Genomic DNA, 26,369 nt, shown 5'->3' on the forward strand with positions numbered 1-26,369 from the left:
TCGGGAACTGAAAATGTGTACAACTACAGCCTCAAAATGCCCCTAGGAATTCTTCGCATGATTCAGCTGTTAAAACTACTGCTTCATGTCAAACTAAACCATACTAATCTGGAAAGTCCCAGGTTTGATCTCTGAGTCTTTCTAGCTGATCCTGCAGGGTGACAGGACACTTCAAGTAGCCTCAATGTCACTAGTCTAGACAGAGTAGAAAAAAGAATGAACCAGCATTTTCACACTTGTTTGCTATACAATAATTCCTGATGGAAAAAGGCTGTGCATATCGGATAGAGATTGGGCTTAGATGGGATATTCATTACGGTCAAATGCCACACATGAAGATCGTCTACTTGGGCAAAGGTTTGCAGGACAACTGTGTAACTGACCCCAGCATATGTAAGGCAAGAAAAGGAGAAACAGAAAAACAAAATGGCCACCATGTAAGAAACACTCATCTTCAAAGTTTGGTGATCATTCCATTTAAAGTTATTATTATTACAGTAATTTAAACTTATTACAGAATTACCAGAACACATCACTGTCGCCCAGAAGTTTACAGTATTTTCCCTTAAAGCCTAGCTGTAGAAAACAGAGTACCGTTACAATGCTAGTTTATCAATCCAAATACAAATTAGAAATATAAACATGGGTTTAACTCCAATGGAACATCTGTTATTTATCCAAAGGGAAACCCACATTTATTATTTAGCGTATCTAACAAGATAGCTGATTAAGAACACACGAGCACTCAATGCATATTTCGTGGTATAAACACAAAACTAACTATTAGAAGCAAATAACTCAAGTGCAGTTTTTAAGCTTAACAAAGTAAATAATTTGAAATACTTGCAGTGAGATTAGGGGAAGTTGGTGTAAATTTGGTGTAAATTTCGTTTTCAACAGTAACAAAACACTCACAAATATATGAACTCACATTTTTGTACAATTCAAACGTGAGCCAGAGGTGACAACACTCAAGACAAGTGTTATCTTCCTTAAGAACATACAAGCACTCAAAAGGTATTCCATGGTATAACTAACAATTTAAGTGAACAGTGATTATTCAAGTTCAGAAGTAATGAACGTGTGTGTGCTGGAACACATCAATGAGAATGCGTTCTGTGCAATGAGAAAACTATTCAGTGAAAAAACTCACAAGATCACGAGAGGTTCAGATAGAGAAGTTCTTTCGGGCCACTTAAAACTTATCAATCAGTGCATGCTCTGTTAATGTAGTCATCACTAGATTTGGTGGATTGTAAACATGACCTTAATACAATAAACAGTGATCATTTTACAATAAACTGCTTTATATTCCCAGTCTTACAAATCTAAGAATATTGTTTTACATGTAAACTCCCGACTCGTATGGAACACGTTAAATGTCAAGCACTTACTTTTATTAGACCCTGTTCTGTTGCTAGGAGACTTCATTCAACAAATCTCAAACACTGTTCCTTTGGTTTACTCAAGAACTTGGCTCAGTGCAGCCTTGTAGGCAACATATCCAGCAATGAACACCATCAATTAGACATCTGCAGGAACAAAAAACAAAGAATAGGTACATCAAAACCCACCAGAAATTGAAGAATATTTCTCTCAAATTCCTCAAATTAGAGTAATAGAATCAATAATTCTAGCAGATATCTGGCTGTATGCTCTCAAGTACAACAGTATAGAGTAACTACAAATCTATATATGTGAATGTAATTGCAGCAAATTTTGGAAACAGTAAAGATGAAGCTTTAAATTCTGCACTCTTGTTATTGAATATGATACCTGCATAGTCACTAGTTATGCACATTAAATTATACGATACTAGGCATAACCTGCAGAAGAGAATCAAATTTCCTCTGACCAGGTATGTACTCAGTTATGCAATAATATGACGGAATACGTAATTCTCACTTCAATAGACTTTTTCAGACTAAATTCAATTATTAAATGTTATGAGCCAATGACTATCTTTAAAATACATCACGACTGGCAGATTCAAGTGTTGAGTTTCACTCCCATGAATTAAACATCATTCGTGCAACTACTTTTCTTTTTTAAAAAAAGATCAATTACCTCCCGAATACGTGCACCACAATCTAACAGTGGAAAAAGAAGCAAATAATAAGAACTGGAGAGAAATGAACTTTTCAGTGACCAGTTTCCCTATTTATCCAGCATTAAACATTGTACAACATAATACTGCATTGAAAGATCAAGCAGCAGTAGTCAACATTGTAAAGAGTTACTGGCGGAGCACCGTAATAACCCTGAAACATGCGTTTTGAAGCATTGTTCATATTATTAAGAACTTTCCATTAATAATTAAATGTTCTCTCCATTTTTTTTCTTTTATTGAAATATTTATGTTGTTTAGGTATAATGCCTGTCAACTCTGAGACAGAAACAGGGTTCAGTAATCAGGCCAACCATAGCAACATAATTCAACTATAATTGCAACAGATTAATCTTTTGTCATAACCAACCACATTTTAGGAAATATGCCACATATGAAACTCAATAACCTCAGCCGAACATTTCCATCCTTCTGTTATTTCTACGAATATCTATTTCAAAAGCCATATTTTTCAAAATATGTGTGACAATTACAGCTGAACAGAATTGAATCTGGTGTGAATCCAAGAGACTTCCAATATTAAACAGTGAAGCTGAACATGATGCCATAGCAAGCCTTAGAAAATATCTGACGCATGCTCCTCCACTGATTCTGTGTCATCAATCTACAGACATGATTTCAGTGGACCTGGGGTAACCTAAAATGTGTTGTAACTGCAGCTTTATACTATTCAATAAAATTAGTTGATAGATACACAAGGATTCACATTCACATATAGTTAAGGTTCACAGAGCACAATTTTGAACAGGAATCAGAAATGTCATAAGAGGAAACAGCCTTTCAAGGTTATAGTGTTAGGAGCCACCTTTAAGATTTGGGGCATTGATGAGGTGCTTTGCAGGAGGAGGAAATAGACATATGTTCCTTCGTTACATCTCAGTAAACAGTTACAAAGCAGCCATGACAGGTGGTGGAAGCAAGTCTTGGCTCATATATTGGTTTCCTGGGGTGGGGGAGTGGAGAATGGAACAAAAAGACTATGCAAGAATGCTAAAAATTGAAATGAGGAAACAGAAAATATATATTTTTAATACAGAAACTTTAAACAACAGAAAAATATTATACACAGTATAGCCTACAAAGCACAGTATTTCCTTCTATTTATTTACAAAGAATAAATAATCCTTGCATTTACTGTAGCTCCTTATCCCATTCAAATGTCTTCAAGTGCATCATACAGGATTCTGTGAAGTGACTGTATATTTGTAGGTGTACACACTAGACAAATTGCATATCGCAATGCCCCAAAACAGCCATGAAGTGAATGACCAATGTTTTAGGAGAAACTACTTTCTCTTTTCAAATATTGCCATGGAATCTTTTACATCTCATCCTAAGGGCCACACTTCAGACCAGGCAGAGCTCCCCCAGCACTGCACTAGAGCGTCAACCTAGACTGTGAGCTAAAAGTTCCAATGTAGGGCTTGAACCAATGACCCAACCGGTAATACACCACAGGAAACATGCCATTAACGGCTTAGATAATATAAAGTTTATACCTTCAGGTCCTAGATCACTGCACTTCAGCTTTACAACCAGCTGTTCAACACAACTGCGACATGACAAATTCACACTATTACACTATAAATGTTATATAAAACAATAAATACCAGTGAGCTTAGGCTGCACTTCAAATCGAGAGGATCATGGGACATGCACAAAGTTCTAAAACCTCACTAGCAGTTCAGAGCATCCTCTGAACCCCTCGACTGAAATGCAGCCTTGTAACTCACCTCCTCTAATTCTGTAAACACTGAGGCAATACCTGCCTCAGCTCCTGTCAAATGATGCAGTCCTATTATGTGTGCATCATAAAGGTGATGATTGTCATTCCAGTCATGTAAGGTCACTGTAACTGTCACAAACAGTAAACTTGATTTTCATATTGCATTGCACACCAAGTAAGCTGCATTCATACATTGCTTGCCTCAACTCTTACAATGGTGCAATACAATCTCAAGTTTAAAAGGACTTCATTCACGTGGTTTAATCGCCGTTAAGCACCAGAAAGCTAGACTTGTAAAGCAAGTCTCTTGTAACAATGTGTCTTTGAAGAGAATTTGAAGAGAACAATTCTAATATCCTCTTGATGCTCACATTGCCCGAATTAGAATTAGAAACAGCATCAGAGCCTTTGGGATGTTCATAAACCATGTAGCAGGAGCCATTTTCACCAAGCTGGCCACATTAAGAGAATGGTTAACCGTGCAGTATGAAGCACCAGTAAGTCTCACAGTTCTTAGGTGACATGGTACTAAATGTTGAGGCTTCAGCTTGCAGAGTTGAGGTTACATTTTCGCTTTCAAGTCTCAATGATGTGCCAGACAACTTAGGTGCTCATGAATAATCGAGGACTTTTTTTTCGACGTGGTAACCGACCACAAAAGGAAGAAAAGCTAAACAGGCCAGGAATCCACTCAGATTCAAATTTGAACGTACTCTGATCTTGACAAAAAATGAAAATATAAAATTTCACATTTGTTTTTATCAGCGATCAGGTACCAAAAATAAATGTCAGTCCCACAATGTCGAAGATTTTACTATAGAATATGTTTCCACTGGATTCTCCATCCAATTATTAAAACCATGCTATAGCTGTGGCCATTGTACATTTAATTGCTTAGGCCAGGTCTTGATAATCTAGATAGGGCACACAGTTGTGTACGAAATCTTGTTTTGCTTGTGCAACATTCAACATTTATTTGCCAATTGCTGATACCACAATTGCAAAGCCAGATAACATTGATACAAATCCAAGTCTTCCCTCTGTAGAGATTGGCTTTTTCAATGCAAGAGAAATAAAAAGTGTTTCAATTTGTTCTAGAATTCTAAAATGAGGAGTCGATTTGAATGACTAATTTGCAGGAATCTAAAATTAGATTTATTGAATTAACGGAAAGGAATACTGCTGCAGGACTGACATTCTGCTCCAGGTGTGTTTAGCAATATGTGTAAATTTTCTGCCACTCTTGAGCGAGGGTAATGCCAGTAATACACAGAGTAGAGACAGAGAATTATACTGCCCATGCACAGCTAGGGGTTGGGAAGGATTAACATTTCCCAGAATATAATAATAATAATCCTTGCATTTGATGTAGTGCCTTATCAGGTCGCTGAGACATCTCAAAGTGCTCCACAGAATATACTGTAAAGTGAATTGACTGTACATTTTGTGACAGAAACGCAGCAGCCAATTGCAAATTAATTATTAATTAATTAATTAATTATAGGCACAAAGCCCATTTGCAACCAGGGGGAAAAAAATAATGGTCAACAGCTGCTGCATAAACTTTAGCAAGTTGATTGTTCAGCAACTTGACCTCTACTGTAAATGCCAAAAGAGGTAAGGTGCACAGCACCAGGAACGGCATAAATTTACAAACAAGCCTGCTAACAGGTGAGCCGTGTGTTGGCTGCAGTAAGTATTAAGAAAAATAATGATGCCTCTTGTAGGTCTTGCTAATGTTTGCCCATCACCTTCAGTGCTGTTTTGTAAATCAGATGAGGTGGAGGGAGGGGGTTCGAGGCATGAGGAAATTGCAGTCAGCCAATATCTGAAGAGATGTGTCATAATGCAAGAGCCATTTATTAAAATACCTTGCAAATCTCCCAGCTGTTCAATTTTGAAAAATGGATGTTATTTGGATAGGCTGTCAATTTGAACACAATTACTGAATATGTTTTTTCACCATCAAAGCACCCACAAAGCTACTACAGTTAGAAAGATCTTTCCAACATAGCATAAAAGTAAATATGGAACATATTTAAAAATGTTCAGATTCAGTTTATCAACCAGAGCACACTTAAGCTCTTCTTATTCAATAGTCACAAGTACAGCCCTGAACATTAAACTCCATTTACTGCAAAATTTGACTTTCAATTTGGATTCTGTCCCAGAAATTATGCTCCAGTGAATTATAATGTTGTCATTTCACCTCTGAGTCTCAGAAACAAGGAGTTTCAATGTACCATCGACAGATCTGATTAGTCACCTTTCTTATCATGGTTAAGCGTCCTAAATTCACATTTTCTGTCCATCTGGCAAGTGCAGTGGACAAAGTGTATGGCACAAAATTGACAAAATTCAGCACTAAGCAAAAACTGTACTGGAGATAGCTGTAAGATAGCTGTTAGAATTATGGTACCATTGTTGAAAGCACCTCGATAGAGCTCTAACTCATAATTTACTTGACCAAAATGTGCTGGATGTATTGCCCTGGGTGCATTCCATTTCCCAATATTCTCATCTCTTTCTTGGTACGAAGAAAATCATATTGCTAAATCTCCCCCAAATAAAAATATTCCAAATTTATAGGCATTTAAATCAAAAAAGCACTGAAAATGTTATGTGCAAATGTCTTCATGCCACACGCAATAAGAAAACCTTCATCTCAAACCAGCATTAAAATAAACCAGCTTGAGCCTTGCTTGTGGCGACATAATATCGAACATTAAATATGTGTTGCACATTGGTCTGATATCAATCTTAAAATAAATTTAATAATTTTGCAATCTCTCTTTGCTGCTTTATAAAACTTTCAAACTGCACATGTTGGGCACTACATGGCCTCCTCCTTATCCTATGCATCCTACAAGCATGGAGAAAAGGCAAGGAAATGGCGTATTCTAATCTCGTGGAACATGTTTTCTAGGCTGAATGACCATTCTTATTCCTGAATCACTGCAATTCAATGTACAAAGATATTTATACCGAGCCCAAAATAGTGCAATGTTATAATAACATTAAATAGCAATCCTTGCGTTTGATATAGCACCTTATCATGTCTTCAAACCATCTCAAAGCGTTTCACAGAATATACTATGCTCAACGGATGCTCAACAAGAAATGTATTCATACCTTGTTGAGCGTCCGCCTTAGATATTCCACTCTGTTCAACAGTATCCTGCCCTAATCCTCAAATTAGCCCCAATGGATTTCTAGGTCATTTAATGCTAATTTGATTCAGTAGAGCAAAGCTTCTTTTTACACAGTGATCAATGGAACTGTTTTGTTGCAAAGCAAAAGGTGGGAGGTTTTACTGCACACTGCAAACTTAAACAATAAATTGCTGCATTCAGTTAGATACTGAAACTAATACTGCTTTCAGCACGCTTTCACATTCAACTTTGCATCAGTAGGGTCAAACTGAATTTAGTCTTCCCATGGGTTCATAGTAAGGTCTGCCCAAACTTCATTCATAGCGCAGAAAGTATCAGATTATGCGTTTGATATATCCAACTTCTACTTCAAACCTAGAAATCGAGAGATTTACATTGCTATTTATACTACCTTGATCTAAATCTCCTGAATGAGGTGACAGATAAAGCCAATAAAAATTGTGCTTCTGGTTTCCAAACCATGTAAATCTCTAGCACAAATGTAACACAAGGCACGCACTAGTTAGTCGTTGGCTATATAAATTGGATTTAATTGTTTGACAAGTTGACATCTATGGCAAACGCCAAAATTGGAAACGTGTACATTAGAGACAGGCAAAGGATCATGTTACAAAGTACATGAAAAGTTGAAGTTCTATCTTTTAAAAAAAGAGAATGTGAAAGATGCATTTCCAATTACTGCATCTCTCTACTGTAGGCATTCACATACAAAGAACAAATTCTGATGGCACAAAACTAAAAAAAACTCTAGAGCTAACTGTACTACCCAAGTTACAAAGCCGTTACAAAATTGTAAAGGTTGTTGCCAATTCCTGAAAGAAAATACCTGGATAAAACTTACCGTAATTGCAATGGACCACTACAGCTATATTTATCTCGAAGCCCATCCAGTCTGCACTACGTACAGTGCTGATCAATTGTTTAAGTACATACAAGTGCACGTTTGGTTCTGGTACGATTGGCAGTCTTAAGGGAACCTTTGGAACAAGCAGAAAGATTCCTGCTCTTTCGCTTGTGATCCTTAAATAGAACAATTGCCCTGTACTTTCTCACAGCGTGTTGGATACAATCTGTCAACTATTTAATGCAAGGATTACATTTTGTTCAGTACAGGGAATGGGCAAGGTTCTCCCCTGACCTTATTCAAAAGGTACTTTATCTACTGACCAGTAAAGAATGTATCACAATGTACTGCAGGCAAAGGACGTATTGAACTTGAGGTAGATCCAGCAAAAATCTATTGCTCCAGCCCAACAGAGACAACCTTTCAAGGCAGACACACATTTCAAAAGTCAACTCCAGGAGTGATAGGCAATAAATGACATGCTAAACGATCAGGTAACCAGAATATATATTTGTTCCTGATTCTTGAAACACAAACGATAGTCAGTCACAAGTCTCCCTTTCTCATTGTGAAGCAGTGCCCCTTAATCAGCCCCCACAGAAAGCCTTAATCTGCATCTCCTACGGTCCAAGCCTTGCTCTGTTGCTAAGAGAACAGTCCTATACTAAAACTTAAGTAGCTGACAAATAGTTTGAGAAATGACCAGCTGCAGGAGGCCTTCTTCACGTTCTTATCTTTCTGTACTCATTACCTGAGGCATATGAATTTGTTGTTATCTACGCAAAGTACTGAAAGCAACATGTTCAGTTGTATTAGAGCTTTCAAGCTTACCCAGGATAAAAGGCAAGCAAGCCTCAGTTAGCTGGCATTCTCGTCTTTTTAAAAAAAATCCATACTATGTTATTCAGTACATAAAGTTCTACATTTGGTTAATACACTTTGAATTTCACTAATAACAAATGATTTATTTAACTCTGATTTCTGATGTCACTTAACTGCTCTGACCTGCAGTTAAATCACTTAATTGCATTTACGATAATGAGAGTTTACATGCAAACACCTTTGATAAACAATCACTATGCTGTAGTCCTTAACAGTTTGTGTAACCATCTGCTGATATCCCTTTGATGACCAGTAGTCTATGGACATAATGACTTTCACAGATATCATCGTCCAAAGAACAAAACTATGTGAGGGCTGATCCCTGCTGCATAGTTATAGAAGTTATAAGACCTTTACTAAAGAAAACCCTACAGGGAAAACCCATAAGAGCACCTTGGTTTGCCCCAATATTTTAGCCACATCATGGGTGTACCATGCTTCCAGTAAACACAGGTCCATGTTAGACCCATTCAATAAGCAAGCGAGTGCTGTAATCGAAGAGAATTTTAAAAGGGTGGTTCCAGCTTATAAACTGCATTTTTGCAAATGTTTAAATAAAAACTGGACTGTTTTACATGATTTTACGGACTGCAAATAATTAAATCTTCATCTGTTACCAATTACTGGAATGAATTGAAGGTTACATCAGGTACTTAGGTAAGATTTTATGAGGCCAATTGACCTCACTCTAGCTAGCAAACACTTCTGGTTCATACTTCAAAGGTAAAAGAAATAAGCAAAAATCTTCAGAAATGGAACCCTCAGTGAGGTTCATGCCCTCATTTGTCTGTCCAGCAAACTCTGATCCAATCAATGGCATTGCCACCAAACAGGAGTCAAATGTTTTTTGATTTTTAAACTTGTTGTCTTGTCTACACTACCCTTTGCAAAATATCACGATCTGTTCCTGAACCACCTGCTGTCTCTTTGTGTATGTAGTTAATTGTTCAAGAGAACTTTCTTTCATAGCTGCTCTACAGTATCAATGCAATTATTATTCAATGAGAATTTAATCCTAAATAATACAATGTATTCAATAATTAGGTAATTACACAAGCATTTGCAGTGCTAAGATGATTTGACATCTTAAACCACTGCAGCAACTAAGGCAACAGCTAATGTGCAAAATGCCAAATGTTAAACAACACATAAAAGTTAGTTGAAGTTGAATAGACAATTTCAACTTGGCACTCTCTAGGTCACAATTAATCTTAGCTACGCAAATACAGAATGCTGGCAATATGGATCACAATGGAATGAAAAGTATGTCTGTGAAAACTTGTGGACTTTATTTGATAAAGAATCAATGTCAGTCAGTGAGTTCAAGGGAGTAATTCAGTCTTGGGGTTCTGTTGACATTCCCAGTGCGTCATCTGAACTGCTGAATGAGTTATAGCTTTGTACCTCTCCGCCATTCACTTATTAACCCGAATGTACAGTACATCCACTGTAATATATTATTAACGGCAATCAAATCCTGACATGCCTTCAAACTACTGTAGCCCAACCAAACATCATCTCCAACTAGCAAAAACAAATTGTGAATCAAATTAAGCTACTGTGTCTATAAGTAGTTAAGGTTACCCACCCCTGTCTCCTTAGGTTCATTTTATTTGTTTTTTCTTTAATAATTGTTGACCAAGCATTTGGAGTTTAGAGCAGGAATTAATGAACCAAAATTTGGCATGGCTTTGCATTTATGCTGTTATAACAGTAAAATATCACTAACAAAAAGGTAACTAAGATACCTGTACAAAAAATCAGTGAGGGTTAACAGAATCTAAAGCATTTTCAGTTGCATCTTGTTACCGTGAATAAGTAAACCAGCTTAACCTTAGAATACAACAGATTTATATTTTAAATGATACTGCACATAGGCGGTAAAACACTATCCTTTTAAAAAGAAGTTGTTATTTCTACTTACGTAGGTAGTAGAGGAGGTTGTGTCCTGCTCACTGCAACACAAGTATGCCTCACAGGACTCAGTGGTATTTATTGTTTCAATGTTTACAGTTAATGGTCATAACTTCTATTTGTTTAGCAACAGCAATCAGCAACAGTTACCAATAGTGTGTGAAGTTATCTAATCAAGAAACTATAGGTACGTGACATCAAATGTTTAACTTGCCATTTAAACACTGTTGTGATGAGCAAAACTGAACTTCTATCCTGCAAATAAACAGCTACGCAGGCCCATGCGGTTGGCATGGCAAATTATCCAAGTACTTTGTATAAAGGTGAAGGTTGCGAATTGTGCAAGCTTGATAGTGAAGTTGAATCCTCACTCACATGTGGTTGGTCACCTTTTCCCAAGAGCGCAGCCTGTCAGTCTTGCACTCTGCTACACTCGGCACACTAGCTTCAATCATCAGTGAAACTGGTAGTCTGGTCTTTGTTTAAAAAAAGTACTATATTATTCAGCACATAAACTTCCAGATTTGGTTACCACACTTTGAATTTCACTAATAAGAAAATGGCTTCTTTAATTCTGATTTCCGCTGTCACTTAACTTCAATATTGATAGCTTTTAGCAAATGTGTATTGGCTAGAAAAATAAATAGCTTTTTTTTTACACAAGAGTTAAATCAAAGTCTCATCTGACTGTTCAGGCGGACATTAAAGATCCCATGGCTTTATTCGAAAAGAGAAGGGAGATTCTGCCGGTGTCCTGGCCAACAAATCTCCCAAATAAAATTGGTCATTCACTTCATGGCTGTTTGCAGGATATTGCTGTGTGCAAACTGTCTTCCGCATTTCGCCCACAACATACACAGTCAAAACCATTTTACAGTGTATCCCGTGAAGTGCTTTGAGACGTCTTGTTGATGCTTTAAGGCACTACATCAAATGCGAGGATTATTATAATCCTATTTACATGTAAGCTAGACGGTCACTTAAGATGATTTTTTTTTAACAGTTAACAGTTAATTAATCTTAAAAAGGTCTCCCTATTCTCCACTTGACATGTCATCAGAACAAGCATGAAGTCGAAATCGGATCTCTTTCTTTAAGCAAACCCCCCCCCCCCCCACCACAACAGACCATAAAAGGACTCTGCCTGAGAACTCCATGCATGCCTGGATTTTGTATACAACTGTTGTACCAACTTTTATTCTTCATTGAATCCTGTAACACCTGTGAATAACAGACCGATTACTCAGGAAATAGAACAAAGACGCTCTGTTGTCTGAACCACAAAGTGCTACTGATTGAATACGTAAAGTGAATGAGCTCCGTCGACAATAAGTTCCTGTACGGGGACAGCAGTTTGGTGGCAGCCCACCCGTGACGCCCGGTTCAGCCCACAGTTTTCTTCCAAGGAATTAAAGAGATGGGGATTTGCGGCGATTCGGCAAAGGAGGCGGCACCTGAGGGGTTGAAAAACGTTACCATCTTATCCCATTCCCTCTCTGCCTCCTTTTCCCACTGCTCCTCCCGCTCTCCCGTTCCCCATCATCATCTTCTTCTTCTTCGCCGCCGCCTCCTCCCCCCCCTTCCCCCCTCTCCTCTGCCATTCCCCCCCCCCCTCCTCTTTCCCATTCCTCCTCTTATCCCCTCCCCACTCTAACCAATCCCTTTCTCCCACTTCCCCTCTCGCCCCCCCCCCACCCCCCCCTCCCAACCCTCCTTCCCCTCCTGGCTGCTTCTTCCATTCATTCCCCTCTCCCCTTATTTCCTCTCTCCTCCCAATTCCCCCACTCCTGCCTCCCCCCCCCTCCCCCCCCACCCCACTCATTCCCCTCCCTCCCCTCTCCCCTTATTTCCTCTCTCCTCCCAATTCCCCCACTCCTGCCTTCCCCCCCCTCCCCCCCCACCCCACTCATTCCCCTCCCTCCCCTCTCCCCTTATATCCTCTCTCCTCCCAATCCCCACCTCCCCCCTCCCCCCCCAGCCCCCCCCCACTCATTCCCCTCCCTCCCCTCTCCCCTTATTTCCTCTCTCCTCCCAATCCCCCCACTCCTGCCTCCCCCCCCCCCACCCCCAGCCCCCACCCCACTCATTCCCCTCCCTCCCCTCTCCCTTATATCCTCTCTCCTCCCAATCCCCCACCTCCCCCTCCCCCCCACAGCCCCCCCCCCACTCATTCCCCTCCCTCCCTCTCCCCTTATATCCTCTCTCCTCCCAATCCTTCCCCCCCTCCACTCATTCTCCTCCTCTTCTTCCCCATGACCCCTCTCCCCCACACACCCCCCTCACCCCCCCCCTCCTGCCCCTCTCCTCCTCTCTCCCCATCCCCGCGTCCCCGTTGTCATGGTGACGGCGCTCAGCCCGTCTCACGGTCTCGGCTGAGGCTCTGGTAACCGGCGGCGGCTCTCGGGAGAGGGGGAGGGGGGGGGAGGGGGCGGTTACTCACCCACCCGGTGCGGGACTCTGTGTGTGTGGGTGTGGGGGTGGGGGTCCGGTCTGTGACCCTGTGTGTCACGCTGTGTGTCACCCCCTCTCTCTCTCTCTCTCTCGCTCGGCTCCGGGACACTGGGACCAAACCGTGAGCAGCCGCTCGCTGGACGGGGCGGCCCGAGGCTCAAACCGCGGGACGGCGGCCCCGGTCCCCAACTCGAAACCTCCCTCCAGCCAAAGAGCAGAGGCTGGGCATCCCCCCCCCCCTCCCCACACACCACCCCACACACACACCACACACGCCCACACACACCCACACACACCCCCACACACCCACACACACACCCCCACACACCCCTACACACACACCCCACACCCCACACACCCCACACACCCCCAACACACACCCACCCCACCCCCACCCACACACACCACACACACTCACACCCCACACACACACACACCACCCCACACACACACCCACACACACACCCCACCCCACACACACACCCCACACACACACACACACCCCCACACACACACCCACACACACACCCACACACACACACCACCCCCACACACACACACACACCCACACACACACACACACACCCCCACACACACACACCCACACACACACCCACACACACACACACACACCCACACACACACCACCCACACACACACCCACACACACACCCACACACACACCACCCCACACACACACACACCCACACACACACACACACACACAACACCCCACACACACACACACACACACACCCACACCACCCACACACACCACACACACACACCACACCACACACCACCACACACCACCCCCCACACACACACACACACACACCACCCCACACACACACACACACCCCCACACACCCACACACACCCCCACACCACCCCCCCCCCCCCCCACACACACCCCACACACACCCCCACACACACACCACCCCCACCCCCCCACACACACCCACACACCACCCCACACACACCACCCCACACACACACACACACCCACACACACACCCACACACCCCCCACACACCACCCCCACACACACACCCACCACACACCCCACACACACACACCCCACACACACACCACCCCACACACACCCACACACACCCACACCCCCACACACACCCACACACACACACACCCCCACACACAACCACACACACACACACACACACCCCCCACACACACACCACACACACACACCACCCACACACACACACCCACACACCACCCCACACACACACCCCCCACACACCCCCACACACACACACACCCCCACACACACACACACACACCCACACACACACCCCACCCCCCCCCCCCCCCACACACACACACACACCACACACACACACACCCCACACACACACCCCACACACACACCCCCCCCCCACACACACACACACACCACCACCCCCCACACACACACACACACACACATACACCACCACCCCCCCACACCACCCACACACACCAACCCCCACACCACACCCCCCCACACACACACATTCACACACCCACACACTCACCCCATCCCACACACACTCACCCACACCCACACACTCACCCCCACACTCCATACACTCATCCCACCCCCCCCCCCCACACACACAACACACCCCACCACCCACACACACTCACCTACCCCCCCCCCCACACACACACAAACACACCCCTAGCCAACCCACTTAGAGGCAGAATTTTCCATCTGGCTCTGTTTTCAGAGTTTTTTTTTGGGGGGGGGGACGGACGGATTCTAAAAATCCAGCCTCAATTCCGAATCCGAAGCAGCTTCTTCTTCTGCGAGTTATTTTTCGATGATGCTAACCGTGTGCGGATCGGCTGCCCACGTCTGCCCGCAAAACCCGCAGTCACTCCAATTTACTGTCCACTTCTATGAAGCGCTTTGAGAAGTCCTCCCAGCTGGAAAGTTGTGTGCCAAGTTATTAGTATTATCGACTGCAAAGGTGACAGAGGTCCCAACTGCCTGTTCAAGTGGATGTTAAAGATCCCACGGCCCTATTCAGAAAGAGAAGGGAGTTTCTCCCAATGTCTTGGCCAACAATCCCCCAGATATAATTAACCACTCACTTCACGGCTGTCTGTGGGACATTGCTGTGTGCAACTTGTCTGCTGTCAAAATATACAGTCACTACAGTACAGTGAATCCTGTGAAGTCAAGATAAAATGGAACTTCAAAGTTGACCAATTGGCCAAATTGGCCAAATTCTTGATGCTCTGAAATTAAATGTTAAGACAATAAAATCTATCTCGACCCATGAGGAATGTCTCCCAATCTCCAGTCCTGATGTTGCAGCCCACCATTCAGTCAGGGGAATAAAAAAATACCGTATTATTCCCCTACCCCATGCCCCATTGATTTAAACATTAAGGAATAGTTTTATGTGTTTATTATAGTCTCATACATCAACATTTCTTGCAACTTCAAACCAAAATAATTGAGTGATACTCTTAATGAGCCGTACTTGACAGATCTCTTCAGTACATTTTGTTTTAGGAATAAACATAAATAATTTGGGAACTATATCCAGCTTGTCTTAACTTTGTAACATTTGTTTTCCTCTTTGATCATCTTGCTTGTATTCACTCAGATTTTTGATTTTCACCTACTTTAGAGTATAGGCGGTTGGTGCTTTGTAGTTTTTGATGATTATGTTCAGTGTTTAGAATTTTTTACATTATTTTCTCATGACAAAAACAAAATTTTAGTTTGATGGAGGTGACATCCTCAGGATAAGATGTGAAACTGAGTTCCCGCCTGCCTGTTCAAGTGGATGTTAAACATCCCAAGGCACTATTCAAGAAGAGAAGGAAGTTTCTCCCAGCGTCATGGCCAACAATCCCTCAGATAAAATTGGTTACTCACTTCATGGCTGTTTGTGAGCTTTTGCTGTGTGCAAATTGTCTGCCCCAAAATATACAGTCACTGCAGTACAGTAAATCCTGTGAAGTGCTTTGAGATCTGTATATCAAATGCAAGGATCATTATTATTAGTTGTAATCTAAATAAATGGGATTGATTAATGTGAGTAACTCAAATGTCAATCAAGTCCTTTGTGCAGTAACCTCATGTACCAGTGACGTTAATGGAAACTGGTGCATTATGCCCAATTTCCTGATTGCTTTTTTACAGCATTAGTTTCCTATTAAAAAGGACTGTGCTTCCCTGTTTAAAAACATTCTGTTTAAAATGCATGTTTATTATTTATTTCCGGATCATGATGGTTCAGGTACAAGTTAAGGGAACCCCCCACCCCTTCCCCATTCCAAGAGTACAGTTCAGTATAACTTCTAAGAAAAAGAAAGTGGCGATGGAAACAAATCCACACCACATGTCTTTTACTCTGTCTGTCAGGCAATGCTATTCCATTGTGTAATTAGACCTCAATTTGATATGAGGATAAAGGAAGATCCAAACCCTGAATGGCAAAGTAGAGGATTGAAAATATCATAAATATTAATAGCTACCTTTAGATGACCTATTACTAAAGAGAAATATAATCCTAGAGTTCAGGTGACACTCATTCAGCATGACATCACTTAAATGCCTTGGTCTACAATCTTGTAACATATTCCAACACTGGACAATACTCCATGTTTGATACGGACATTGTTCTGTTGAGATATGTGCTCTCAAGAGCAATTTCCATTATGTCAGCAGCAAACAAATAACTGCTTCTTGTATAGGTTACTTGAATCGAGCAAACCTGATAAAGAAAGAGTTATCTCCAACTGATTTATTTTTGCCCTCTCCATTACCAAAGTTGTCTCAAGATAATTGATTTCCTCTTTCTTTCATGCCAAGCACTTATTTTAACCTCAACACGTTGTAAGTCTCCATAAAGTCTAGTCCATCCAAGATTGGAATATTCCTTCTGTAAGTGGGAAGCTCAGTCAATGCCTGTTGGTCTCCTGGAAAGATCCAAGAAATCCTGTTCCTCTGCTGATTAATCCTTCCCTCAACTCTAGCCTCCAACTTTTTTTTCTTTAAAAAATGTTCCCATTGTTTTTCATATTACTATCAACATTGTTCTTCCAAATTTGCCTTTTTTGGCCAACAATTCCACCAGATAAAATTGATTTTTCATTACATGGCTGTTTGTGGGATATTGCTGCGTGCAAATTGGCTGCTGAATTCACATACAAAATACATGGTTACTACACTTTACAGTAAATCTTGTGAAGCACTTTGAGATGTGTCAATGTCACGATAAAGCACTATGTGAAATGCAAGGATCTTTTCTGGACCCTCTCTAACACACCAGTGTCCAAATGGAGAAAGGGTGCCCAGAATTGGACACAATATTCCCAGTGCGCTCTCTTCCCTCTTACCAGTCATACACACAAGGTTAGAATAACATCCTTTGACTTATGATCAAAAGTTATAATATATCTCAGTATAGTATTTGATTAGCTTTGTAGATAACATCTTCATATTGACTGGAAACTCAGTGAATCATCAGCAAAACAGTGAAATCCTTTTACTGCACAACCATTCCGTGGAGTCCTGTAGCTCAGTGGTTAGAGCACTCGCTTTGCAAGCGAGAGACCTGAGTTCAATTCCAGGCAGAGGGCGAAACCTTGGGCAAGTTTCCTTACTCCACACAGAGCCTAATAACAATCCCTCTAAAACCAAAAACAATAATAAATTGGTCATTTTCAATCTACAACTGTTTGTGGGACATTGCTGTGCGCAATTGGCTGCCGTGTTCGCCCACAAATATACAGTCAATTCACTTTACAGTGTGTTCTGTGAAGCGTTTTGGGACGTCCTCCCGACGTGAAAAGTGCTATATCAAATGCAAGGATTATTATTATTATTATTCCTATCAGACACAATACGTGTGTACAGATAGCTTTCGTCATTGATGATTGCATGGTCAAAAAGTGGCTCAACCTAAAGTCTCAGAACAATTATATGAGTATTTCTTTTTCTGGGATATTGAATTTGCCCATGACAGGAATTAACTCTATTCAGAGTTCTCAAACCCTGTTCCCAACAGTATGTGAAGAGCTCCTCCAAGTGGATAAGCAACACACTGTATTGCACAGTTTTGGACCATCATAATGTATTAAGGATTGGTGCTCATTACATAGACTTTAGGTAATTGAATACATGTGTTGCCTTTTCCTTCTTACATCTATCATTATTTAGTTGAAATTATGTACTCAACTACTTCAAGGTGGGTTTAATATTAACCAGTGAACAATTTGCTTTAAAAAATAACTTGAGATGTTTCAGCCCTTGTAAGTGTTGAGTGTTTTTCTCCATCTATAAATCTCTCTAATTTTTACACTGAGATATATATGAAGTTGTATTTATTACAATGGTATATTTTTAGATTAATGAGTTTTGCTATAATAATAATCCTCGCATTTGATATCATGTCATCAATCGCAAAACACTTCACATGATTTACTGTATAGTAACTGTTTCAGTGCTACATATATTTGTTGTTGTTCATTAGTAGGCAAATGCAGCTGCCAATTTGCACACAATGTTCCACAAACAACTGTGAAGTGAGTGACCAATTTTATCTGGGGGATTGTTAGCCAGTACCCAAGGAGAAAATTCCTTCTCTTTTCAAGACGTTAAAGATCTGTGGGATCTTTAGTGTCCACCCAAGCCGGCAGACAGGAACACAGGTTAACAGGTCATCCAACGGACAACACCCATGATGATGAGGAGCTCCCCCAGCATTGCGCTGGAGTGTCAGTCTTGACTATGAGTTTAAAGTCCCGAAATAGGACTATAAACCCACAATCTTCTGACTCAGAAGCGAGAGTGCTATCAACTGAGCCAGGCTGTTGCCTAAGTTGCAGATCCTTTGAAACTATTAGCCAAAAACACCCAATAACTTCAAACATGGAAATCCATAGGCTACACACTCTCAGAGCTTTATTGTAATGATATATTACACGTGTTTTATTGAATCTAAAACAAGAACACAAACAGGATTGTGATCATTCCGGCACCGTAGCAATTTGAAGTATATTTGGCATTCAACTTGAGCACTTTACTGTAACTGTCTACCAGGTTTTTAATTCCATATCCATCCATTTTTTTCATGTGAAAAAAAAGGTTATAAATATAGCAATGACTAGTTTCAAATCAATTCCACAAATCTACTTCTCTGTAGGAAAGCAATCCTAACATCTAGTTTCACTTGAGGCTTTCCAATCAAATCCTCTTGTACTGTGATCACAGTACAAGTTAAATAATCTGGATACATCTACATATCCATGTCTCTCAGAATATCAAATGCCTGGATCATATCCCATTTCAATGTCTTTTCTCCCATGAGAACATGTTTAATTCTGTCAGCCCAGTTTCATCACAGAGCTTTGTGCCATCCACGTCATACATGCTTGAATCTCCTCCAATGCACAAATGTCTCTGAGTAGACATTTAAGTGTCCAAACTTGCTTTACAAATGAGTTCCAAGTTAAATAAATAACTTATTTCAACTTATGACTAAATGGCTTTGATATGCATCCTGGTCTTCGATTAGCATTTTGCAACATGAGTTGAAATTGATGTGAAAATTGTTTTTGTGGTACCTACACAATAATGTGAATGCTCTTTTTCTTTCCTTTTTTTCCCCTTTGTTGAATACCTATCAGAGTAATTGGACAGAGATGGGTTAAATGTTGAACGTGGCCTGATGGACCGAAAGCATGAAGTGAAAATTCAGGTGAATTTCAATGGCATGACCTAAACCCTGTTTGCAATCAACGTTTCTGGAACATCTATGCTAAGTACTACACTAATAAAACTTCCTGGCTCGTATAACCATGTTGTCTTTGGCAGATCTCCTTCACTGAGCTCAGAGAGGCTCTTGGCTAAGGATGTACAGTGTTCCAGATCAACCTGTGTTTCCCCCCTGGTCAGAAACTAAAATAACATACGCAAGTGGGGTCTTGCTGAAGTTGAATTACTGGTCTTCAGTACCCCAAGGCAAATGTAGAGTTGTTTAGGTCCTCAACCATGCAAGTCAACTTGTAGGGCAATCCTAGTTGGGCCAGTAATGTGCCACACTGTTACCATTATAATTTGTTTATTAAGGAGGTTACCAGGGGATATTTTTTTTCTTGGCACAGGATCAGCCTGACATTTGAAAACCTTCCTTAAGTTATTTATCAGTTACTAATTCAGGACAAACAGAATGGTGGCTGTTTGCCTCCTTTGCCTCTCCTAGCACACTCCCACAGAAAGAAAAACAGAACAAACAGGGCAGCCTGACTCAGAGTGGACCATTAGGGTCAGACTGGCCTTCAGAGCTCACTGCACCAAGACTGCCTATAATAATAATAATCCTTGCATTTGATATCACGTCTCAAAGCGCTTCACAGAATATACTGTAAAGTGGATTGACTGTATATTTTGTGGGCAAACCACAGCAGCTAATTGCACACAGCAGTGTTCCACAAACAGTAATGGATTGAGGGTGCACATTGTTTGCGGGGCGGGGGTATTATTACCCCCGGAAAGCGATCCGTCCATCGACTAATAATTGGGTTCCTATTTACTACTCGAGTTTCTTAAAACCTTCCCAGGATTTGTGACTTGAATCAAGGCTGTGGCTTTTAGTGCCCAGATTTTCTCAAACAAATGGTAAAGTGCGGAACGTGAAATATTTAAACACTTGAACATGTTCCTCATATTCACAGTGTTAACAATTAAAATTGAGAGAACTATATTTAGTCTACTGAAGTTCTCATTTGCAAGCTTTAAGGTATGTTTATAATATGAACATCACACTCATGATATTTTCTGACGTGGTGTATGGAATTTTACCACACCTTAGCCTGTAAGTTTACCTCTGTCTTAAGTTTTGAGATAATGCAGAACTCTGGACAATGTTTCAATTGAAAGCTGCTTCTTTTTAATAACTGAGGAAACTGAATTATGACTAAATCTAAGTTTTCCACCGTCCTCTTCAGTCTTAAATTTTAAGGCAAGAATTTTAGAGACAAGGTGGAATTTTTAACCTATGGATTCTTCTGAACTTCTCTGGAAAGCTTTAGCAGTTTTTGCACCATTTCCCCCTGTAACAAACAGAAATCCTCCAAAATAATTCAACCAAGTCCAAGAATTCCACAAAAAACAGTCTATAACTCCCGTGAAACTATCGACATTTATGAAAAACTGAGGTTCCAAAGTTCGTCATCCAGCAAATTCCAATACAGCACCATCAGTTAGATAGTGACTGCCAAGGAATTGCGTCATTAACAACAGAAATCAGTGTTCAGGTGTGAGTCTCAACACAGATTTTCAGCAATAATGGGGAGCTTGTCCTCAATAAACGTTCACTAAACTGCACTTTTCAGCAGTTAACAAACAGAAATGGGAACCATTTGTTTTCCTCATCACTCGCCCAGGTGTGCAGCAGGAAATTGTAATTGCTATGTTACTCTGCCATGTTTTACAATAGGTATATTATGGATAACAGAACAAAGGACATTCTACAGCTATTGTTCTTCATTGACAAAAGGTTCCTTATTTGTTTAGTCAGCTCTTTTTAACACAAGTCCAGTTATTTCTCAAGTGTGAAACAAGGCGAACAAAGGAACTTACAAACATTATAGTAAACAATGCCAGTCACGGATGAATTGCCCAAAAGGAGTTCTGCGATGTTTCAGGGCTCAGACATTATATCCATAATTGCCATTGTACGCAGACTGGCCCCAAACCAATACCTGTGTGTATTTCACCATTGTCCATCATCCTACCATACTGGCAAGTCTATCCTTCCTACAAATGTTTTGCCTCAAGTTCACCACCGCTAAAACTAACACAACTAACCCATATGCATCATTCCATTGCAATCAGTTATTTTCATGCTCAATGACTCCCTATTGCTATGGTTATGGTATCAAGCCCAGCAATTTATCTCCCAACCGAAAGAAGTTTGGCGCTGGTCAGGACATATCAAAATAAGTCACTCGGATAACTTTCATTCAGTACCTATTTGTATCCTCATAACATATTAGAACTTTTACTTGTTAATGACACAGCAGACTTGGCAGTCACATGGAGTCCTGCAACGTGTTGGTTAGAGCGCTCGTCTCACAAGCAAAAGGATCCAAGTTCGATTCTCGGTCAGGGCGAAACCTTAGGCAAATTTCTTTACTCTACACTCCTCTGATTACCCAGCAGTAAGTAGGAAAGCAGGAACTTGGTTGCTGGTCAATTGGCGGATCACTCTCCGGGGTTAACAATCCCTCAAAAAAAAATTGGGTCACAACTGTTTGTGAGACACTACTGTGCACAATTGGCTGCCAAAATTATACAGTATATTCTGTGAAGTGCTTTGAGACGTCTCTCAATGGCGTGATAGGCACTATATCACAAGCAATGATTATTATTATTATTATTGTTGTCTAACTGCAGGTGCTGTATTGGAACTTGTTACATGACAAAGAGAGTTGGAACTAGTTCATAAATGTCGATAGTTTCACAGCAGTAACAGGCAAAGCTCTGGAGGAGAAGCCGGGTTAATGCTTCACAGACGCCTCTATTTATACAAAAATAATCATCAATTTTACAGCATCACTGAAGGGAGATAGGAAGTCAAAGAGTTCTCATTGGATCTTTGTGAAAATGATGACAATTATGGATATCCTCTTAGTTTCTGACAGTTCCCATTCCTCACAGTCACTGTGAAGTACTTGGTGATTTGTGAACGATTCTTGATGATGTGAATAATGTTGTGTGAAATTATAGGTGGGATGTGAAGTGGTTCCTGCTGGTTCATGCATTTTTATAGCAGCTGAAAGGTATGAAGAATTTTCAACCTTTCTGATCCAGTCAACTGCCTTCTGGAAAGAGCTTGGGTGCAGTCTCGCAGAAAGCATTACTATTGATGTTCAGCAATAATTTGAGACTGAATTATATTATGCTTTAACTACCTGAATCCAAAGTCATTTCATTCAAATTACTAAGGGTATTTCTAAGAGCCTCATTACTATTCAACGATCAAGCTGTTGACTGCGAGAGGATTGTAAAGTTCAAAGAACGGCATTAGAATAATGTCAAAGACAAAAAAATTTAAAAAGGAAATTCTGGCCATCTTTTCCAGACCTGGTTTACAATACATCATTCCCTCAGGAGAGACAGCAGGAAAGTTACTTTCTCGTGGCTTCCCCATTAAGCTCTGTTGCTACTGATGGGGATATGCATCAGGCACCAGTGAACCTGCCTGAGAGATTTGCTGATCAAAATCCTCCCTTCTTATGGGGAGACATGACATCTCAGCATTTTCTCTAATGAAAGGTGGAACCAGTCTAAGTGTCTCTTAAACAATCCCCCAGATGCTCTCTGCAGGTGCCAGGATTTCACTCACTCCTCCCAACATCCAAGTACTGTATAATACTCCGAGTCCTGTCTGTCTCCAGAGGAAACATTTTAAAATTGCCTGTTTAAAGTCTTTTTCCCTCCCCCTCAGAAATCATCTGATTTACTGGGGAAAAAACATTTTTAAATTAGATTTTTTTTATTGGAGTGGGCGAATCTTCTCACAGCTGGATGACGGATTCTTATGTTGCAGATAAAACTTTGGGACTGTGAGTTTACCATCTTGGCGGGCGTTTCAGTACACTGTTTGGCGACATTGGGTTTTTGGACATGCCATCCTTCAGATGAGATGTTAAACCAAGATCCTTTTGCTAAGTGGATGTTAAAGAACCCATGACAGTATTTGAAAAGAAAAGGGAAAGTTTCTCCTAGTATCCTGGTCAACAATCCTGCACAATAATTTGTGGAAATTTGCTGGCTTTTAATCACCTGCCGAATTTGCCTACAAAATTGTCACTATCTCAGTGAAATACTTTAAGACATTTTTGCAAGATAAGATGGTATCAAACTCTTACCACATCTACAGTAGAATCATTGTGATTCTGAATCCAAGTGAACCAGAGAAAGTTCCCACTCACAGCTCTGAGCTTCAGTGCTTTGCAGTTACTTTGCTGCCCTCTTGTGGGTCAGGAACTGAATCCTTTTAACATGGGAACAGATTCATCTATAATCTGTTGACACAAAGTGGAATTTGAACTTTACCAGTGCAAACAATTTTAGTTTACAAAGATTTATTCAGATCATTCTGGTAACCACATTTTCTCTCTTTAGTTCTTCTCAATTGCAAAACATTGGGGTTATCCTGGCTCAGTCAGTAGAACTCTCTCCTCTGGGTCAGAACATTGTGGTTTCAAGCCCCATATTAGGGATTTAAATTTACACTCCAATAAAGTGCTGGGGAAGCTTATTTGGATAGGCTAAACCAAGGTCCCATCTGTCTGTTCAAGTGGATGCTAAAAATCTCATGGTACAATTTGAAAAGAGAAGGGTCTTTTTCCCAGTGTCCTGGTCACCAATCCTCCAAATCAATTGGACATTTACTCCTACCTGTTTGTGGAGCACTATTTGTGCAGTCCTGTACGATAGTGGTTAGCAAGCTTGCATTGCAAGCGAGTAGACCCAGGTTTGATTCCTGGGTGGGGCCAAACCTTGGGCAAGTTTCCTTACTCTACACGCTTCTGTTTACCTAGTAAGTAGGAAGCCAGTTGTTAGTCGGTTGGCAAATCACTTTTCCAGGGATAATAATCCCTTGAATTTTTTAAAAATAAAATAATAATATAACATAAAATACTTTTTTAAAAATAATAATTGTGGGCGAAACGCGAACAGCCAATTGTGCATAGCGGTGCCGAAGGTGCCATCCTTTGGTTGAGATATTAAACCAAGCTCCCGTCAACGACCTGTTCAGGCTCCATATAAAACGTACGGATTATTATTAAAATAGAAAATACCAAGAGAAGCGCTCAACTTACTTGCAGGATGGAGTGCCTGGCCTGTCCGTCCTGTAGTGTCAGGACTCTGAAACATCCCTCACCAGAGCGATCTTCAGACATGGTCAACTCATTCTGTTCAGACATCAAAGCATCAATATGTCAGCAAGACCGTGGGAGACAGATACTGTAACTGCAATAAAATGTAGCATTTAAAACGATGAGGATAAAATAAATACAGGCATTCCAACAAGGCTGTGTCATTTTATTCCACTTTGTTTTAGAAAGAAAAACAAGCACAAAGGATATTGCAACTTTTACATAAACCTCATAAATAAAGCATTTTATTCCTATTTAGAAGCACTGTGTTTATTAGGGGCCTTGAATCTTTAATAAAACACTGGTGTATTTTTGTGGGGGCCACTCAAGTACTGCCACAGATGAACATCGTAACTTGACAGCATGTTTGCAAATGCAATTAAAGTCTAGCAACTCACCCGGACTGCAATATCAAGGATAAAATTGAATCAGAGGGGGCCTTCACATACAAAGCAAATCTGCAGGAACCAAACATGCTTTTCACTGAAAGTGACCAAAATTTGACCCGTACAATACTTTTCAAAAGGGGCAACATGCCACGTACTGCAATAAAAAGTGTAGCTTTTCAGCAACACTGATGGAGGAGGGAGGGGAAATCAAGTAATTTGTCTGATCCATAGTTTCCCAACTTCCTGGCAGCAATGGGCATATTTCATTGCTGTAGTCATACATCCTTAAAGAACAATGAGGATGCCAGTGTCTGCATTGGGGTATTGGTGGAGTATAATCAGCTAAAACATCATAGCTTGCCATTGAAGCACTCTGGGACACAACCCTGCGTGTGGGACACTATATAAATGCAAGTTGTTGTTGTTTGTAGCACTGTCTCGCAAGCCTTCCTGTTGCTTGGCCAGCTAGGAGCACCCTACCCATTAGGGCTTTGGCTTGCAGGGTTTCCTGCCTTGAATGATTGCAACTAACAAGAAACAAAATAGAATAATGCCAACAAATTAAACAAATACATTTCATCTTCTGTAAAGTCTGTCAGACTTTGAGCTTGTCCTTGTCCGTTCACATTGCTAAAAGGCATGGTTAAGTCCAATGGGATTCGCAAGAATTATCCCAATCTCTTATTTGAATCACAATAACTGGATCATGGGCCAGAGCAGTCAAGTGTTATTTTTTATAGGGAAAAATTCCGCTCCTGAAGGAGAACTTGGCAGATGTTTCTTGAAAGATGTTGTGCTATTTCCTAGTGCATTTAATTGAATAATTTAATGATGTGATAAAGTCATAAATAATTTATAAATAATCATTTAATTTAACCATGTAATGCATGTCATTTAATAATTTAATGATATCAGAAGGCGCTGTATCAAATGCAAGCACTATTAG

The 26,369-nt window shown here is 40.8% G+C and overlaps 1 protein-coding gene across 2 annotated transcripts in view; it reads right to left on the reverse strand.

The window, feature by feature from the left end:
- Positions 1 to 8,030, reverse strand: part of stk33 (serine/threonine kinase 33) — a 43,569-nt gene extending 35,539 nt beyond the window's left edge. Inside the window, exons 1-2 of one of the 2 annotated variants that reach the window (XM_007887543.2) lie at positions 7,869 to 8,030; positions 1,395 to 1,532 (exon numbers count right to left, since the gene is read on the reverse strand). The gene's annotated coding sequence lies outside the window, so the exon portion shown is untranslated. The remainder of the gene's footprint in view (positions 1 to 1,394; positions 1,533 to 7,868) is intronic. The other variant, XM_007887545.2, reaches the window with a different exon arrangement.
- Positions 8,031 to 26,369: the final 18,339 nt, after the last annotated feature.

Source organism: Callorhinchus milii, unplaced genomic scaffold (genome assembly GCF_018977255.1).
Source record: "Callorhinchus milii isolate IMCB2004 unplaced genomic scaffold, IMCB_Cmil_1.0 Scaffold17, whole genome shotgun sequence".
NCBI classification, from domain to species: domain Eukaryota; kingdom Metazoa; phylum Chordata; class Chondrichthyes; order Chimaeriformes; family Callorhinchidae; genus Callorhinchus; species Callorhinchus milii.